At 51.8% G+C, this 20,860-nt stretch overlaps 1 long non-coding RNA gene across 1 annotated transcript; it reads right to left on the bottom strand.

Moving 5' to 3' along the window:
- Positions 1-3,174: 3,174 nt before the first annotated feature.
- On the bottom strand, positions 3,175-7,640 carry LOC142475642 (uncharacterized). Its single transcript, XR_012791058.1, has 3 exons — positions 6,766-7,640; positions 4,870-4,933; positions 3,175-3,448 (listed from the first exon to the last, which is right to left on the bottom strand). It is a non-coding gene; the product is annotated as an uncharacterized LOC142475642 (long non-coding RNA).
- Positions 7,641-20,860: the final 13,220 nt, after the last annotated feature.

Genomic DNA, 20,860 nt, shown 5'->3' on the forward strand with positions numbered 1-20,860 from the left:
AGTGGTCCACAGTATCAAATGCGGCAGAGAGGTCGAGTAATATGAGCAGAGTGTAATGACCTCTGTCTTTGGCAGCATGGAAGTCAATTGTAATTTTAGTGAGAGATGTTTCCGTGGAGTGAGCAGTGCGGAAGCCAGATTGTAGAGGGTCTAGGAGAGAATAGGTGTTGAGAAAATGGAGCAAGTGAGAGAATACAAGTTCAAGGAGTTTAGAGGCAAAAGGCAGGAGGGAGACATGTCGATAGTTAGAAAGACAGGTATGGTCAAGATTGCTGTTTTTGAATAATGGTATAAATGTTGCATGGTTGAAGGGGGAGGGAAAGGTACCAGAGTAGAGGGAGGAGTTAAAAATGTGTGTGATCATACAGATTATAGTAGGAGCAAGAGGTTTAAGGAGATGGGAGGGAATGGGGTAAAGAGGGCAGGTGATAGAGGGAGAAAAGGAGATCAGCAACGAAACATCCTCCGCTGTGACAACAGAAAAAGAGTCAAGGAAAGCAGGAGGAGAGTTATGAAGATCTGTAGGATAGGAGGAGGATACAGAGGTGATGTCCTTATGTACTGGGATGTACATCGAGGGCGCTCATCAATTGGGGTCACAATAAGCACAGTGGTCATTATTATTTTCTCGATTTAACTTAATTATTTCTTACCTGCCAGGTTCCAAAAATGTGAAGGTAGATGCTCTTTTTCACCAATTCTTGGTTGACGACACTAAAGAGGACCACGAAGAACCCATTCTTCTGTTGTCATGCATCATATCGGCAGCTACCTTTGACTTTCTTGAAGACATCATTCAGGACCAATCCCAAATCCCAGGTGGCCTCGAGGTTCCAGAAGAATGCCTTTTTTGTCTCGCAGCTTTTCAACGAATGTCTTGGAAAGGGGTCATAGTTCCAAAAACTCTGGTCATCCTGGGGAAAGGAGAACCATCAAACTACTGGAACAAAACTTTTGGTGGCCTGGGATTCGAAAGGATGCTAAGGTCTTCGTGGCTGCGGTCTTCGTGGCTGCTTGTCCTGTCTGTGCTTGGACCAAAACGCCAAGGAATTGCCCTACGGGGTTATTACAACCTCTCCCGATCCCAAATAGGCCCTGGACTCACATTTCTATGGACATTGTGGTGGAGCACCCCTTATCTAAGGATATGACCATGACCCTGGTGGTCTTAGATCGGTTCTCCAAACAAACTACACTGGCGACACACTTTATTCGAGCTCGGCTAGTCCCACGAATTCGGGTATACTCGGGTGTATTGAGGTTTGTGACTGTTTTCTGCCCGAGTGCATTGCGTTATTTTCCAGGCAGGGATTGAAGCATTTTATTCCCGCTGGCTGCAATACTGCACAGTATATATATATATATATATATATATATATATATATATATATATATATATACTGCATTACAATTCATGAATTTATGCCATCTGGTAGACACGCGAAGCATTGCAGCCTATTAAATCCTAATCATTATCATTTAACAGATCAGCCGCCCGTCAGCCAGGCATGAACCATGGCTGGGAAGGCAAACGCAACGGGGCTTGTCAGAGGTGAGGAGCGGCGCATTCCAGGTATCTGCCAGGTACATAATGGGTATTTGCTCGAATAAAGTGTGTCGCAGCAGTAATTCCATCCCTCTAAAGGGATTACCTAATGCCACTAAAATTTCCAAAATGTTCATCTGGGAAATATTCCGACTCCATGGAGCTCCTCAAGTCATCGAGTTGGATTGGGGCTCTCAATTCATTTCCAAATTCTGGGTTGCTTTTTGCCAGCAACGTGGTGTCCTTACAGTTTTTGTCCGCTTATCATCCCCTGTCTAATGGACAAATAGAGCGGACTAACCAATTGTCATGGGAGACCAGCACTTTTAACACATTAATACCCGGATCCTTTGATTGAGCAAAGTGAAGAGGTAAACTAAATTGTGATTTATTTACAAAATGAACACACACAGCTTGGTTTACAATTACAATGAAAATACACTTACTGGAATCGGGTAAAACGAAATACCATTTTTCCAAAACGAGATGTTGCAAAACAAAGTCTCTAGGATCAATTTCCCAGGAGCGACAGTTGCTTGCGAAAAGAGCCTGAAACAGTCCTCGGTCAGCAGCGCAACTTGCCACTGCTGTTTTTCTCCGCCGGAGCTGCTTCTTTCGTTCTGTTCCTGTAGTATTGGATCTTGGAACCTTAGTTCTTATGAACTATTGAAGCTTAGCTGAATATTTGTTACGATGTTACGAATCTGTTACAGCATGATGAATCTTAGGTGAATCTGTTACAGCATGATAACTCCAATTCCTGATGGGCTGCACGGTTTCTTATAGGGTTAACATTCCTATACCTAACTAGTGCAGCCTATCTACCCATGGGAATATTCCCATCCCCCTATCACGGAGTTGCCAATACTTTGTAAACCTGGCAGAGGGGGCTTCTCATTCTGCTATGGGCATGTGCGAACTTTGCACCTTTGCCGCTTAGCATATGAGACCCTGCCCCTCTTACCTGGTGCTGCTCATCTGGGCAGAAGGACATCTTGCCAAGATGGCTTATTGAAGTTTTCTTCCTATACCCATCCTTGCTAACAAATGGTTTAACACTTCCATATCCTGGATTGCCTTTGAAGCTTAGAGGGCGGAGTAGCCACTCTGTCACCCATGCAAATGGCTTTTTAACCATACTGAACATTACTGTAACTTAAAAACATATAACTCTTGCCACCTTATACCTGGTGAGAGATGTACTGAACCCCACACTGGGTTCTGGGGTTTGGGCATATATCGGGGGCCTTTGAATGTAATTCAATTCCCTGCCCGGTCTTACTGTTCTTGTCTATGCTGAAGCAGGGAGATTTGGTGGTGAGCTGCAAACTGCTTTCTAGGGATGATTTTATCCAGTGGTCTGTGTTCCTCATGTCCTCAGAAAACTGGGGGGATTCCTGAGTACATGTTTTTGGGTAACACGCAACACTGGCCCCTTTCTACCCAAACACACCCTGACCACATTTAACCGTAAAATCACCCCTGAAACTCATGCCCTGCACATCTCTGCTGATTGACACTCCTGGAACTGTAAAAATACACATACATCTTTATTACAAATGCAGTTACATACCATGATTGGGTTGAAGAGCTGACAATCACAATTCACTCATATGGCCCAGATGCACCCAGCCGGGCATAATACCTTTATTATTGACCGGGTACTCCTTCACCGTCACACCAGTCCTTGGAACAATATATCCATTGTTTCATCTCCAAGTCTCAAGACGACTGGGCAGACCTCTTGCCATGGGCGGAATTCTCCCATAACAAGTTGTGGAGCGAGTCATCGCAGGAGACACCCTTCTTTGCCAACTATGGTTATCATCCCTCAGCTCTTCTTCATCAGGGACCGCATCTGGAGTCCCAGCCATGGATAACTGGATCCAGCAGCTACAGGAGCTATGGGGGAAGATCCAGGAAAACCTTCAGGAAGAGGTGACCACGCAAAAGAGGCAGACAGACCGGCATTGTCGTTATATACCAGCATATCATCCTGGTTACAAGGTATGACTTTCTACCAAAAACATCAGGTTCAGGGCACCTTAGGTGAAGTTATCTCCCAGATTTATTGGTCCTTTCTCTATCATTCAGAGGGTCAATCCGGTGGCATACTGGCAATGCCTTCCAGCCTCCATGAAGATTCTGTCCGTATTCCATATGTCCCTACTAAAACCCTTTGTACAGGATATCAGGTCTCCTGTTCCTGCATCTCCTCTGGAATCTGCCCTACTGGAAGGGCAGAAGGAGTTAGAAGTTCAGACGATCCTGGACTCCAGTGTGTCCAGAGGTACAATCCAGGACCTAGGGCCTCATGCAGAAAGCGCCGAAAAGCCTTTTTTCGCCATTTTTCCGCAAAAAATGCCTTCCCGATTCAGTAAGCGCCGAAAAGTGGCCAAAATCGGCAATTTTTGTTCCCGATAAACAGTAGGTACTTTTTGAAATCGGCTGAATTCTAGTAGCCCCGATCAGCTTTTTGCTGCTGATCGGCACTCTAGAATTGAGATTTGTACGCCAATTCGTCCCGCCAACTAAAGTTGGCAAGTTGGTGGTGGAGAAGCATCGGAAAGGTCGACACTTAGAAAAAATCAGGCCTTTTTCTTGCCTGGGATAGATGCCGGGGGTCTCCAGAGCTGATACCCATTAATATCAGCATCGGAGCCCCCGGAATGCATCCGAGGCAGGAAAAATGCTTTTAAAGCCCACTTCATTACCTTAGCGGCTAACCACTAAGGCAATGAAGGGGTTAACCAGCCGTGCCAGATTTATTGTGGATAGCGGGGGTGGGTGAAGGGGGTATTTGGACCTTGGTGGTTGTTTAGGGCTTGCGGGGGGTTTGTGTGTTACTTATCCCCTTCACGACCTTAGCGGTTAATACCGCAATGGTCAGAAAGGGGTTAAGCCCCCCGCTACCCACCCGCAAGCCCTAAACAAACCACCGTTGGGGCTTATACCCACTTCGGCCACCCCCGCTACACGCAATTAAAAAAATACACACACAACAGCCCCACACTAAATAAATAAATAAATATATATATATTACACCAACAACCCCTATACCCCCTAACATACACATATATGCACATCAATGATACTATACTCCGGCGGGGGCCCTCGGGTGTTACCCGCGGGCCTGCAGTACCAATTCTGTGCCCCCCCACATTAATGTCAAAACACATACATACTTATAAAGAACCCCCCCCCCCCAACACATACAGTATAGTAATGGGCACAATTACTATTATCCACAAATGGATAATAGTGCATTTGCCCATTTAAAATACATAAAGAACAATAATACAATAAATACATATTGCACTCACCCTTGTCCGTCAGCCACGATGAAGGCCATCCTCATATTCATCACCGTCCATGCCCCCTCCGATGCTGCAAAACATAAACAAGAATAAAAACAGCCAATGTAATGTCCCCTAACCCCTTAATCACCATAGCGGTTATTAACCGCTACAGTCATTAAGGGGTTAACCCACCCTCACCCACCACTCGGGAGGCCTACATACCCTCTCCCCCTACACCCCCGCCCCGTGAGGCCTAACCACCCTCACCCAATACCCAGTAGTACCCACAATAAAAACAATACACAGCCCCACAATAAACATCATTATTTATCTTAATATATAAAATCGAATGGTTAGTGAGGTTAGTGCTATCTGCGGTGAATCTCATTGGTCCGTGACTGTCATTGCCCAAGAGGTACGCCCCACTGTGACATCACCTCCTTCACTCTCACACACTTGCAGTCACACCACACGGCCAGAACCTCTGACGACTCCTTGGTAAGTTGACATGTCACACTCTCACCCCCCACACTCACACACAACCCCCCACACTCACACCCCTCACACACACAGTGGGCGAGTGTCACTCGCCCCCCACACTCACACACAACCCTGTACACACAGTCACACCCTCACACTCACACACACTCAGTGTCACTCACCCCCCACACTCACACACAACCCCCACACTCACACACAACCCTGTACACTGTCACCCCCTCACACTCAGTGTCACTCAACACTGTACACACACTCACTGTCACACACACACTGTCACCCCACACACACTCAGTGTCACTCACCCCCCACACTCACACACAACCCCCCACACTCACACACAACCCTGTACACACACTCACCGTCACTCGCCCCCCACACTCACTGTCACACACACACTGTCACCCCTGTGCGCACACACACACATCTTACACACATCTTACACATTACACACATTTACAATTCTCCCTCCGCAACGACAATCGCCCATTACCGTTACTAAACTGCCGCCCATTACCTTCATTCTCCCTCCGCAACGAACCGCTCATATTACAGCGGCCCTTACACCGCACCCTCTCTGCCCACCTCATATATGCCCGCCGCCGCGCACATTACACCGCCCGCACGCGTCCATTAACTCGCGCGCACATTACACCGGCCGCCCGTAGCCCTACTACTTCAATGTCTGTGCAAATACCCGTATAAACCGCCACCCACACCGCACTCTTTCAACTCTGGTACTATTCAAATGTATTTCTCTTTCTACAATGCCGTGCACCTACGCAGTCTCAATTCTATTTATAAAATGCCCGACACACTTAACATTCTACATCATTCACACATCAACTACATACATTTACCAAACATTTGCCTTTTCAACTACTAAATACAAACATTTGCCTCTACAAACACATGGACGCCGCTCACCGCCCACCCGTACCTACTGTTTATGAACTTCTATTTCTTCTCAAACTACTCACTTACAATTACAATTAATTTATATCACTAAAATGGCGTACGTTTACTTTTTTATCAATACTATTCCCGCCCCTACCTTCGCCTAGCCACTCTTTTTCAATTTTTTAAAATGCCCGACAAAGTCTGTTACTATTCAAATGTATATACGCAGTGTCAATTCAATTTATACAATGGCCGACACACCACATTTTTTTTCCTATTATCCATTTATACTATATTTACATTTATTTTCTTTGTTTCATAGCCGCTATAATACATTTTATTTACATTACCCCCGCTTTGCTAATTAATTTTTTTTATCCATTCTTATAATTTATTCCTTTCTTTCTTTTTTTCCATAGCCGCTATATCATACTTTCATTTTGACTCAACTTTGCTTAATTCACACATCAACACACATATTACATTAATACATTCAACATCATTCACACATCAACTACATACATTTAAATCTTCCAATGCCCTCCGCACGCCAATCTCTGGATGCGCTCCGCACACATCACTTTCACCAACAACTCCTTTGAAAGTTTTTTTTTTTTTTTTTTTTCTGGCAAGATTTTAAACTTTATTAACAAACATTTCTACAAACATTTTACATGTACCAATGCCCTCCGAACGCCAATCTCTGGATGCGCTCCGCCTTTCTACAATGGCGGGAACCTACGCAGTGTCAATTTAATTTATAAAATGGCCCACACACTAAATTTTTTTTTCCTATTATCCATTTATACAATCTTTTCATTTATTTTATTTCTTTCATAGCCGCTATAATACTTTTTATTTACATTACCCCCGCTTTGCTAATTTATTTTTTTTATCCATTCTTATAATTTATTCCTTTCTTTATTTTTTTCCATAGCCGCTATATCATACTTTCATTTATAATCAACTTTCCTTCATTCACACATCACCACACATATTACATTAATACATTCAACATCATTCACACATCAACTACATACATTTTAATCTTCCAATGCCCTCCGCACGCCAATCTCTGGATGCGCTCCGCACACATCACTTTCACCAACAACTCATTTAAAAATTATCATTTTTTTACATTTTTTTTTCTTCTGACAACATTTGTAACTTTATTAACAAACATTTCTACAAACATTTTACATCTACCAATGCCCTCCGAACGCCAATCTCTGGATGCGCTCCGCACACATCACTTTCTGCACTAATTAATTTTAACCTTTTGTTTTAAACTATTTTTTTTCTTTGTGGCAAAATGTTTTACTTTATTAAATACACATTTTAACAACTTTTAATAAAAATACATCATACTTACTGTTCATTACTGCTATTTCCCAACAGCCACACACCATTCCTCTTTCCACACACCCACCCTTCCTCTTCCCTCACCCCCCCACCCTTACTCTTCCCACACCCCCCCACCCTTACTCTTCCTACAACCCCCCACCCACCCACCCTCTTCCTACAACCCCCCACCCACCCACCCTCTTCCTACAACCCCCCACCCACCCACCCTCTTCCTACAACCCCCCACCCACCCACCCTCTTCCTACAACCCCCCACCCACCCACCCTCTTCCTACAACCCCCCACCCCCCCACCCTCTTCCTACAACCCCCCACCCCCCCACCCTCTTCCTACAACCCCCCACCCCCCCACCCTCTTCCTACAACCCCCCACCCCCCCACCCTCTTCCTACAACCCCCCACCCCCCCACCCTCTTCCTACAACCCCCCACCCTCTTCCTACAACCCCCCACCCACCCACCCACCCTCTTCCTACAACCCCCCACCCACCCACCCTCTTCCTACAACCCCCCACCCACCCACCCACCCTCTTCCTACAACCCCCCACCCACCCACCCACCCTCTTCCTACAACCCCCCACCCACCCACCCACCCTCTTCCTACAACCCCCCACCCACCCACCCACCCTCTTCCTACAACCCCCCACCCACCCTCTTCCTACAACCCCCCACCCACCCACCCACCCTCTTCCTACAACCCCCCACCCACCCACCCACCCTCTTCCTACAACCCCCCACCCACCCACCCACCCTCTTCCTACAACCCCCCACCCACCCACCCTCTTCCTACAACCCCCCACCCACCCACCCTCTTCCTACAACCCCCCACCCACCCACCCTCTTCCTACAACCCCCCACCCACCCACCCTCTTCCTACAACCCCCCACCCACCCACCCTCTTCCTACAACCCCCCACCCACCCACCCTCTTCCTACAACCCCCCACCCACCCACCCTCTTCCTACAACCCCCCACCCACCCACCCTCTTCCTACAACCCCCCCTCTTCCTACAACCCCCCACCCACCCACCCTCTTCCTACAACCCCCCACCCACCCACCCTCTTCCTACAACCCCCCACCCACCCACCCTCTTCCTACAACCCCCCACCCACCCTCACTCTTCCTACAACCCCCCACCCACCCACCCTCTTCCTACAACCCCCCACCCACCCACCCTCTTCCTACAACCCCCCACCCACCCACCCACACTCTTCCTACAACCCCCCACCCACCCACCCTCACTCTTCCTACAACCCCCCACCCACCCACCCTCACTCTTCCTACAACCCCCCACCCACCCACCCTCACTCTTCCTACAACCCCCCACCCACCCACCCTCACTCTTCCTACAACCCCCCACCCACCCACCCTCACTCTTCCTACAACCCCCACCCACCCACCCTCACTCTTCCTACAACCCCCCACCCACCCACCCTCACTCTTCCTACAACCCCCCACCCACCCACCCTCACTCTTCCTACAACCCCCCACCCACCCACCCTCACTCTTCCTACAACCCCCCACCCACCCACCCTCACTCTTCCTACAACCCCCCACCCACCCACCCTCACTCTTCCTACAACCCCCCACCCACCCACCCTCACTCTTCCTACAACCCCCCACCCACCCACCCTCACTCTTCCTACAACCCCCCACCCACCCACCCTCACTCTTCCTACAACCCCCCACCCACCCACCCTCACTCTTCCTACAACCCCCCACCCACCCACCCTCACTCTTCCTACAACCCCCCACCCACCCACCCTCACTCTTCCTACAACCCCCCACCCACCCACCCTCACTCTTCCTACAACCCCCCACCCACCCACCCTCACTCTTCCTACAACCCCCCACCCACCCACCCTCACTCTTCCTACAACCCCCCACCCACCCACCCTCACTCTTCCTACAACCCCCCACCCACCCACCCTCACTCTTCCTACAACCCCCCACCCACCCACCCTCACTCTTCCTACAACCCCCCACCCACCCACCCTCACTCTTCCTACAACCCCCCACCCACCCACCCTCACTCTTCCTACAACCCCCCACCCACCCACCCTCACTCTTCCTACAACCCCCCACCCACCCACCCTCACTCTTCCTACAACCCCCCACCCACCCACCCTCACTCTTCCTACAACCCCCCACCCACCCACCCTCACTCTTCCTACAACCCCCCACCCACCCACCCTCACTCTTCCTACAACCCCCCACCCACCCACCCTCACTCTTCCTACAACCCCCCACCCACCCACCCTCACTCTTCCTACAACCCCCCACCCACCCACCCTCACTCTTCCTACAACCCCCCACCCACCCACCCTCACTCTTCCTACAACCCCCCACCCACCCACCCTCACTCTTCCTACAACCCCCCACCCACCCACCCTCACTCTTCCTACAACCCCCCACCCACCCACCCTCACTCTTCCTACAACCCCCCACCCACCCACCCTCACTCTTCCTACAACCCCCCACCCACCCACCCTCACTCTTCCTACAACCCCCCACCCACCCACCCTCACTCTTCCTACAACCCCCCACCCACCCACCCTCACTCTTCCTACAACCCCCCACCCACCCACCCTCACTCTTCCTACAACCCCCCACCCACCCACCCTCACTCTTCCTACAACCCCCCACCCACCCACCCTCACTCTTCCTACAACCCCCCACCCACCCACCCTCACTCTTCCTACAACCCCCCACCCACCCACCCTTACTCTTCCCACACACCAACTCCCACCCACCCTTACTCTTCCCACACACCCCCACCCACCCACCCTTACTCTTCCCACACACCCCCACCCACCCACCCTTACTCTTCCCACACCCCCCCACCCACCCACCCTTACTCTTCCCACAACCCCCCCACCCACCCACCCTTACTCTTCCCACACCCCCCCACCCTTACTCTTCCCACACCCCCACCCACCCTTACTCTTCCCACACCCCCATCCACCCTTACTCTTCCCACACCCCCACCCACCCACCCTTACTCTTCCCACACCCCCACCCACCCACCCTTACTCTTCACACACCCCCACCCACCCACCCTTACTCTTCCCACACTCCCACCCACCCACCCTTACTCTTCCCACACCCCCACCCACCCACCCTTACTCTTCCCACACCCCCACCCACCCACCCTTACTCTTCCCACACACCCACCCACCCTTACTCTTCCCACCCACCCACCCTTACTCTTCCCACCCACCCACCATTACTCTTCCCACCCACCCACCCTTACTCTTCCCACACTCCCACCCACCCACCCTTACTCTTCCCACACTCCCACCCACCCACCCTTACTCTTCCCACACTCCCACCCACCCACCCTTACTCTTCCCACACTCCCACCCACCCACCCTTACTCTTCCCACACTCCCACCCACCCACCCTTACTCTTCCCACACTCCCACCCACCCACCCTTACTCTTCCCACACTCCCACCCACCCACCCTTACTCTTTGCCACTCCCACCCACCCTTACTCTTCCCACACTCCCACCCACCCACCCTTACTCTTCCCACACTCCCACCCACCCACCCTTACTCTTCACACACTCCCACCCACCCTTACTCTTCCCACACTCCCACCCACCCACCCTTACTCTTCCCACACTCCCACCCACCCACCCTTACTCTTCCCACACTCCCACCCACCCACCCTTACTCTTCCCACACTCCCACCCACCCTTACTCTTCCCACCCACCCACCCTTACTCTTCCCACACTCCCACCCACCCACCCTTACTCTTCCCACACTCCCACCCACCCACCCTTACTCTTCCCACACTCCCACCCACCCACCCTTACTCTTCCCACACTCCCACCCACCCACCCTTACTCTTCGCACACTCCCACCCACCCTTACTCTTCCCACACTCCCACCCACCCACCCTTACTCTTCCCACACTACCACCCACCCACCCTTACTCTTCCCACACACCCACCCACCCACCCTTACTCTTCTCACACACCCACCTACCCACCCTTACTCTTCCCACACACCCACCCACCCACCCTTACTCTTCCCACACACCCACCCTTACTCTTCCCACACACCCACCCACCCTTACTCTTCACACACACCCACCCACCCTTACTCTTCCCACACACCCACCCACCCACCCTTACTCTTCACACACACCCACCCACCCACCCTTACTCTTCCCACACTACCACCCACCCACCCTTACTCTTCCCACACACCCACCCACCCACCCTTACTCTTCCCACACACCCACCCACCCACCCTTACTCTTCCCACACACCCACCCACCCACCCTTACTCTTCCCACACACCCACCCTTACTCTTCCCACACACCCACCCACCCACCCTTACTCTTCACACACACCCACCCACCCACCCTTACTCTTCACACACACCCACCCACCCTTACTCTTCCCACACACCCACCCACCCACCCTTACTCTTCACACACACCCACCCACCCTTACTCTTCCCACACACCCACCCACCCACCCTTACTCTTCACACACACCCACCCACCCTTACTCTTCCCACACACCCACCCACCCACCCTTACTCTTCCCACACACCCACCCACCCACCCTTACTCTTCCCACACACCCACCCACCCACCCTTACTCTTCCCACACACCCACCCACCCTTACTCTTCCCACACACCCACCCACCCACCCTTACTCTTCCCACCCACCCACCCTTACTCTTCCCACCCACCCACCCTTACTCTTCCCACCCACCCACCCTTACTCTTCCCACACTCCCACCCACAGACCCTTACTCTTCCCACACTCCCACCCACCCACCCTTACTCTTCCCACACTCCCACCCACCCACCCTTACTCTTCCCACACTCCCACCCACCCACCCTTACTCTTCCCACACTCCCACCCACCCACCCTTACTCTTCCCACACTCCCACCCACCCACCCTTACTCTTCCCACACTCCCACCCACCCACCCTTACTCTTCCCACACTCCCACCCACCCACCCTTACTCTTCCCACACTCCCACCCACCCACCCTTACTCTTCCCACACTCCCACCCACCCACCCTTACTCTTCCCACACTCCCACCCACCCTTACTCTTCCCACACTCCCACCCACCCACCCTTACTCTTCCCACACTCCCACCCACCCACCCTTACTCTTCCCACACTCCCACCCACCCACCCTTACTCTTCCCACCCACCCACCCTTACTCTTCCCACACTCCCACCCACCCACCCTTACTCTTCCCACACTCCCACCCACCCACCCTTACTCTTCCCACACTCCCACCCACCCACCCTTACTCTTCCCACACTCCCACCCACCCACCCTTACTCTTCCCACACTACCACCCACCCACCCTTACTCTTCCCACACTACCACCCACCCACCCTTACTCTTCCCACACACCCACCCACCCACCCTTACTCTTCTCACACACCCACCTACCCACCCTTACTCTTCCCACACACCCACCCACCCACCCTTACTCTTCCCACACACCCACCCTTACTCTTCCCACACAACCCTTACTCTTCACACACACCCACCCACCCTTACTCTTCCCACACACCCACCCACCCACCCTTACTCTTCACACACACCCACACACCCTTACTCTTCACACACACCCACCCTTACTCTTCCCACACACCCACCCACCCACCCTTACTCTACCCACACACCCACCCACCCACCCTTACTCTTCCCACACACCCACCCACCCACCCTTACTCTACCCACACTCCCACCCACCCACCCACCCTTACTCTTCCCACACTCCCACCCACCCACCCTTACTCTTCCCACCCACCCACCCTTACTCTTCCCACACTCCCACCCACCCACCCTTACTCTTCACACACACCCACCCACCCACCCTTACTCTTCACACACACCCACCCACCCACCCTTACTCTTCACACACACACCCACCCTTACTCTTCCCACACTCCCACCAACCCACCCTTACTCTTCCCACACTCCCACCCACCCACCCTTACTCTTCCCACCCACCCACCCTTACTCTTCCCACACTCCCACCCACCCACCCTTACTCTTCCCACACTCCCACCCACCCACCCTTACTCTTCCCACACTCCCACCCACCCACCCTTACTCTTCCCACACTCCCACCCACCCACCCTTACTCTTCCCACCCACCCACCCTTACTCTTCCCACACTCCCACCCACCCACCCTTACTCTTCCCACACTCCCACCCACCCACCCTTACTCTTCCCACACTCCCACCCACCCACCCTTACTCTTCCCACACTCCCACCCACCCACCCTTACTCTTCCCACACTACCACCCACCCACCCTTACTCTTCCCACACTACCACCCACCCACCCTTACTCTTCCCACACACCCACCCACCCACCCTTACTCTTCTCACACACCCACCTACCCACCCTTACTCTTCCCACACACCCACCCACCCTTACTCTTCCCACACACCCACCCTTACTCTTCCCACACAACCCTTACTCTTCACACACACCCACCCACCCTTACTCTTCCCACACACCCACCCACCCACCCTTACTCTTCACACACACCCACACACCCTTACTCTTCACACACACCCACCCTTACTCTTCCCACACACCCACCCACCCACCCTTACTCTACCCACACACCCACCCACCCACCCTTACTCTTCCCACACACCCACCCACCCACCCTTACTCTACCCACACTCCCACCCACCCACCCACCCTTACTCTTCCCACACTCCCACCCACCCACCCTTACTCTTCCCACCCACCCACCCTTACTCTTCCCACACTCCCACCCACCCACCCTTACTCTTCACACACACCCACCCACCCACCCTTACTCTTCACACACACCCACCCACCCACCCTTACTCTTCACACACACACCCACCCTTACTCTTCCCACACTCCCACCAACCCACCCTTACTCTTCCCACACTCCCACCCACCCACCCTTACTCTTCCCACCCACCCACCCTTACTCTTCCCACACTCCCACCCACCCACCCTTACTCTTCCCACACTCCCACCCACCCACCCTTACTCTTCCCACACTCCCACCCACCCACCCTTACTCTTCCCACACTCCCACCCACCCACCCTTACTCTTCCCACACTCCCACCCACCCACCCTTACTCTTCCCACACTCCCACCCACCCACCCTTACTCTTCCCACACTACCACCCACCCACCCTTACTCTTCCCACACTACCACCCACCCACCCTTACTCTTCCCACACACCCACCCACCCACCCTTACTCTTCTCACACACCCACCTACCCACCCTTACTCTTCCCACACACCCACCCACCCACCCTTACTCTTCCCACACACCCACCCTTACTCTTCCCACACACCCACCCACCCACCCTTACTCTTCACACACACCCACCCACCCTTACTCTTCCCACACACCCACCCACCCACCCTTACTCTTCACACACACCCACCCACCCTTACTCTTCACACACACCCACCCACCCTTACTCTTCCCACACACCCACCCACCCACCCTTACTCTTCCCACACACCCACCCACCCACCCTTACTCTTCACACACACCCACCCACCCTTACTCTTCCCACACACCCACCCACCCACCCTTACTCTTCCCACACACCCACCCACCCTTACTCTTCACACACACCCACCCTTACTCTACCCACACTCCCACCCACCCACCCACCCTTACTCTTCCCACACTCCCACCCACCCACCCTTACTCTTCCCACCCACCCACCCTTACTCTTCCCACACTCCCACCCACCCACCCTTACTCTTCACACACACCCACCCACCCACCCTTACTCTTCACACACACCCACCCACCCACCCTTACTCTTCACACACACCCAACCACCCTTACTCTTCCCACACACCCACCCACCCACCCTTACTCTTCACACACACCCACCCTTACTCTTCCCACCCACCCACCCTTACTCTTCCCACACTCCCACCCACCCACCCTTACTCTTCCCACACTCCCACCCACCCACCCTTACTCTTCCCACACTCCCACCCACCCACCCTTACTCTTCCCACACTCCCACCCACCCACCCTTACTCTTCCCACACTCCCACCCACCCACCCTTACTCTTCCCACACTCCCACCCACCCTTACTCTTCCCACACAAACTCTTCCCACCCTTACTCTTCCCACACTCCCACCCACCCACCCTTACTCTTCCCACCCACCCACCCTTACTCTTCCCACCCACCCACCCTTACTCTTCCCACACTCCCACCCACCCACCCTTACTCTTCCCACACTCCCACCCACCCACCCTTACTCTTCCCACACTCCCACCCACCCACCCTTACTCTTCCCACACTCCCACCCACCCACCCTTACTCTTCCCACACTCCCACCCACCCACCCTTACTCTTCCCACACTCCCACCCACCCACCCTTACTCTTCCCACACTACCACCCACCCACCCTTACTCTTCCCACACTACCACCCACCCACCCTTACTCTTCCCACACAACCACCCACCCACCCTTACTCTACCCACACACCCACCCACCCACCCTTACTCTACCCACACACCCACCCACCCACCCTTACTCTACCCACACACACACACCCACCCACCCTTACTCTTCCCACACATGCACCCACCCACCCTTACTCTTCCCACACACCCACCCACCCACCCTTACTCTTCCCACACACACACACACCCACCCACCCTTACTCTTCCCACACACCCACCCACCCACACTCTTCCCACACACCCACACACCCACACTCTTCCCACACACCCACCCACCCACCCACACTCTTCCCACACACCCACCCACCCACCCACACTCTTCCCACACACCCACCCACACTCTTCCCACACACCCACCCACCCACACTCTTCCCACACTAACCCACCCACCCACCCTTACTCTTCCCACACTAACCCACCCACCCACCCTTACTCTTCCCACACAAACTCTTCCCACACACCCACCCACCCTTACTCTTCCCACACACCCACCCACCCACCCTTACTCTTCCCACACACCCACCCACCCACCCTTACTCTTCCCACACACCCACCCACCCACCCTTACTCTTCCCACACACCCACCCTTACTCTTCCCACACACCCACACACCCACCCTTACTCTTCCCACACCCTTACTCTTCCCACACACACACACACCCACCCTTACTCTTCCCACACCCTTACTCTTCACACACACACACACACCCACCCTTACTCTTCCCACACCCTTACTCTTCCCACACACACACACACCCACCCTTACTCTTCCCACACCCCCACACACCCACCCTTACTCTTCCCACCCACCCACCCTCTTCCCAACCACCCTTACTCTTCACACCCACCCACCCTTCCTCTTCCCACACCAACACCCACCCACCCTTCCTCTTCCCACACCCCCCCACCCTTCCTCTATTACAATAAACATTTACTATTATCATTCTTACACACATCCACTTACATTTACTACAACAATACTTTTACATTTACACACACATATGACGGATGTTCATCCAGGGATTGTTCCGATTGCCAATTGTTGGAGTCAGGAAGGAATTATTTTTTCACCTTAATACGGTTTTTTTTTTTGCCTTCCTCTGGATGACAATGTATGTTCACACATACAATTACTTTTCTCTTATCAACTTGCATTTAATAACAACAATAATTTATTACTATACCAATTATTATCACATGGACTCTTACATATGTTTATTAAAAATTTATATACCACTTTTTATTCTTCATCAACGACAATAAAAGCTTTTTAAAATTTTTATATATTACTCTTTGTTTTCATTGTATTTCATTCATATACTTTTTATTACAAACAACATTCTTTTTTATTTTATCCATTCACATTCCGGGCAACGCCGGGTCTATCAGCTAGTCTTAATATATAAAATCGAATGGTTAGTGAGGTTAGTGCTATCTGCGGTGAATCTCATTGGTCCGTGACTGTCATTGCCCAAGAGGTACGCCCCACTGTGACATCACCTCCTTCACTCTCACACACTTGCAGTCACACCACACGGCCAGAACCTCTGACGACTCCTTGGTAAGTTGACATGTCACACTCTCACCCCCCACACTCACACACAACCCCCCACACTCACACCCCTCACACACACAGTGGGCGAGTGTCACTCGCCCCCCACACTCACACACAACCCTGTACACACAGTCACACCCTCACACTCACACACACTCAGTGTCACTCACCCCCCACACTCACACACAACCCCCACACTCACACACAACCCTGTACACTGTCACCCCCTCACACTCAGTGTCACTCAACACTGTACACACACTCACTGTCACACACACACTGTCACCCCACACACACTCAGTGTCACTCACCCCCCACACTCACACACAACCCCCCACACTCACACACAACCCTGTACACACACTCACCGTCACTCGCCCCCCACACTCACTGTCACACACACACTGTCACCCCTGTGCGCACACACACACATCTTACACACATCTTACACATTACACACATTTACAATTCTCCCTCCGCAACGACAATCGCCCATTACCGTTACTAAACTGCCGCCCATTACCTTCATTCTCCCTCCGCAACGAACCGCTCATATTACAGCGGCCCTTACACCGCACCCTCTCTGCCCACCTCATATATGCCCGCCGCCGCGCACATTACACCGCCCGCACGCGTCCATTAACTCGCGCGCACATTACACCGGCCGCCCGTAGCCCTACTACTTCAATGTCTGTGCAAATACCCGTATAAACCGCCACCCACACCGCACTCTTTCAACTCTGGTACTATTCAAATGTATTTCTCTTTCTACAATGCCGTGCACCTACGCAGTCTCAATTCTATTTATAAAATGCCCGACACACTTAACATTCTACATCATTCACACATCAACTACATACATTTACCAAACATTTGCCTTTTCAACTACTAAATACAAACATTTGCCTCTACAAACACATGGACGCCGCTCACCGCCCACCCGTACCTACTGTTTATGAACTTCTATTTCTTCTCAAACTACTCACTTACAATTACAATTAATTTATATCACTAAAATGGCGTACGTTTACTTTTTTATCAATACTATTCCCGCCCCTACCTTCGCCTAGCCACTCTTTTTCAATTTTTTAAAATGCCCGACAAAGTCTGTTACTATTCAAATGTATATACGCAGTGTCAATTCAATTTATACAATGGCCGACACACCACATTTTTTTTCCTATTATCCATTTATACTATATTTACATTTATTTTCTTTGTTTCATAGCCGCTATAATACATTTTATTTACATTACCCCCGCTTTGCTAATTAATTTTTTTTATCCATTCTTATAATTTATTCCTTTCTTTCTTTTTTTCCATAGCCGCTATATCATACTTTCATTTTGACTCAACTTTGCTTAATTCACACATCAACACACATATTACATTAATACATTCAACATCATTCACACATCAACTACATACATTTAAATCTTCCAATGCCCTCCGCACGCCAATCTCTGGATGCGCTCCGCACACATCACTTTCACCAACAACTCCTTTGAAAGTTTTTTTTTTTTTTTTTTTCTGGCAAGATTTTAAACTTTATTAACAAACATTTCTACAAACATTTTACATGTACCAATGCCCTCCGAACGCCAATCTCTGGATGCGCTCCGCCTTTCTACAATGGCGGGAACCTACGCAGTGTCAATTTAATTTATAAAATGGCCCACACACTAAATTTTTTTTTCCTATTATCCATTTATACAATCTTTTCATTTATTTTATTTCTTTCATAGCCGCTATAATACTTTTTATTTACATTACCCCCGCTTTGCTAATTTATTTTTTTTATCCATTCTTATAATTTATTCCTTTCTTTATTTTTTTCCATAGCCGCTATATCATACTTTCATTTATAATCAACTTTCCTTCATTCACACATCACCACACATATTACATTAATACATTCAACATCATTCACACATCAACTACATACATTTTAATCTTCCAATGCCCTCCGCACGCCAATCTCTGGATGCGCTCCGCACACATCACTTTCACCAACAACTCATTTAAAAATTATCATTTTTTTACATTTTTTTTTCTTCTGACAACATTTGTAACTTTATTAACAAACATTTCTACAAACATTTTACATCTACCAATGCCCTCCGAACGCCAATCTCTGGATGCGCTCCGCACACATCACTTTCTGCACTAATTAATTTTAACCTTTTGTTTTAAACTATTTTTTTTCTTTGTGGCAAAATGTTTTACTTTATTAAATACACATTTTAACAACTTTTAATAAAAATACATCATACTTACTGTTCATTACTGCTATTTCCCAACAGCCACACACCATTCCTCTTTCCACACACCCACCCTTCCTCTTCCCTCACCCCCCCACCCTTACTCTTCCCACACCCCCCCACCCTTACTCTTCCTACAACCCCCCACCCACCCACCCTCTTCCTACAACCCCCCACCCACCCACCCTCTTCCTACAACCCCCCACCCTCTTCCTACAACCCCCCACCCACCCACCCTCTTCCTACAACCCCCCACCCACCCACCCTCTTCCTACAACCCCCCACCCACCCACCCTCTTCCTACAACCCCCCACCCACCCACCCTCTTCCTACAACCCCCCACCCACCCACCCTCTTCCTACAACCCCCCCACCCTCTTCCTACAACCCCCCACCCACCCACCCTCTTCCTACAACCCCCCACCCACCCACCCTCTTCCTACAACCCCCCACCCACCCACCCTCTTCCTACAACCCCCCACCCACCCACCCTCTTCCTACAACCCCCCACCCACCCACCCTCTTCCTACAACCCCCCACCCACCCACCCACCCTCTTCCTACAACCCCCCACCCACCCACCCAACCCACCCACCCTCTTCCTACAACCCCCACCCACCCACCCACCCTCTTCCTACAACCCCCCACCCACCCACCCACCCTCTTCCTACAACCCCCCACCCACCCACCCACCCTCTTCCTACAACCCCCCCCACCCTCTTCCTACAACCCCCCACCCACCCACCCACCCACCCTCTTCCTACAACCCCCCCCCCACCCACCCCTCACCCCCACCCCCACCCACCCTTACTCTTCCCACACTCCCACCCACCCACCCTTACTCTTCCCACACTCCCACCCACCCACCCTTACTCTTCCCACACTACCACCCACCCACCCTTACTCTTCCCACACTACCACCCACCCACCCTTACTCTTCCCACACTA

This window comes from Ascaphus truei, unplaced genomic scaffold (assembly GCF_040206685.1).
Source record: "Ascaphus truei isolate aAscTru1 unplaced genomic scaffold, aAscTru1.hap1 HAP1_SCAFFOLD_1299, whole genome shotgun sequence".
In the NCBI taxonomy this organism is placed as follows: Eukaryota; Metazoa; Chordata; class Amphibia; order Anura; family Ascaphidae; genus Ascaphus; species Ascaphus truei.